Source organism: Balaenoptera ricei, chromosome 5, assembly GCF_028023285.1.
Source record: "Balaenoptera ricei isolate mBalRic1 chromosome 5, mBalRic1.hap2, whole genome shotgun sequence".
NCBI classification, from domain to species: Eukaryota; Metazoa; Chordata; class Mammalia; order Artiodactyla; family Balaenopteridae; genus Balaenoptera; species Balaenoptera ricei.
Genome location: NC_082643.1, coordinates 90,999,623 through 91,000,739, shown reverse-complemented (window position 1 = coordinate 91,000,739; position 1,117 = coordinate 90,999,623).

Sequence of the window (1,117 nt, the reverse complement as noted above, 5' to 3'; positions counted from 1 at the left end):
TCTCCTCTTGGGACCCCCTCTCCATCTCCACCTCCACCCCACCCCCACCCACAATGGCTCCCTTGACAAAAAGGCTTCTCTGACCCACAAGATATTTTAACAAATACTCACCGTGCATCAGACCCTAAGTACTTTTCCAATAGTAATCCATTTAATACTTGTAATAACCCTGTGAAGTAGGAACTATTGTTAGCCGCATTTTACAGAAGAAGCCAAGGCACAGAGGGGTTGAGTAACTCTGAGAACACACAGCCAGTACATAGAGAAACTGTAATGCAAACGAGGATCCTCCAGCTGCAGATTCTGTGCCCCTGACCGTATCCCCAGGGGCTCCTGGCTTCTGGTTTCCCCAGGTCTCTTGTTGCATTGGGGCGCTGATAATAACACCTACGTCATCTCCCTTCTCACCCCTAGACTTATAGTTACCAGAGCCCTTTATTATTCATATCCTTTATGTCACTTGGTGCTCTGCGAAGTAGGAAGCACAGGCACTATCTCCTTTTTACAGATGGGGAAATGCAGGACCAGAGAGGGACAGGACGTACCCAGGGTTGCACAGCGGGTAAGGCGTAGAGCTGGTGTTGAAGGCAGGTCCGCCTGCTCCACTCTGTCCCTCTCCCCGGCCTCCCTGCTGTGTAACTCCCAGCAGCCATCCCTCCCCACAGCAAGTCCCCTGCTCCATCTTTCCTTACGTGTCCTCTCTGAACCAGTTTTCTCTGCCCTCCCCTTCCTAACCCTCACATCCTCTTGCCCTGAGGTCCCCTTGTCCACCCTCTGAAATAGTTTCCATTTCACCCATTACCTTTGCCCTTTTGCTCCCTCCTTGGCCCCGAAATGTCCGTTTTCTCCTTTACAACGTTCTCCGAAGGCTGACATTTGCCTTCCCTCCACCTGGCTGACGGAGCTTCTCAGGGACACAGTACATTCGGGGAAGTGAGATGGGTACCTTCAGAAAATATATCTGAGCCCATCCTTTCTCAAAATTTTCTGTACATAAGAGGCCATGTGATGTCTGTTAAAAATTCAAGTTGCTGGGCCCCAGATGCTGAGACAATCGGTCTCAGCATTTTATACAACTGTCTGAAGTGATTCTGATCCAGTGGGTACCACAGTTTGA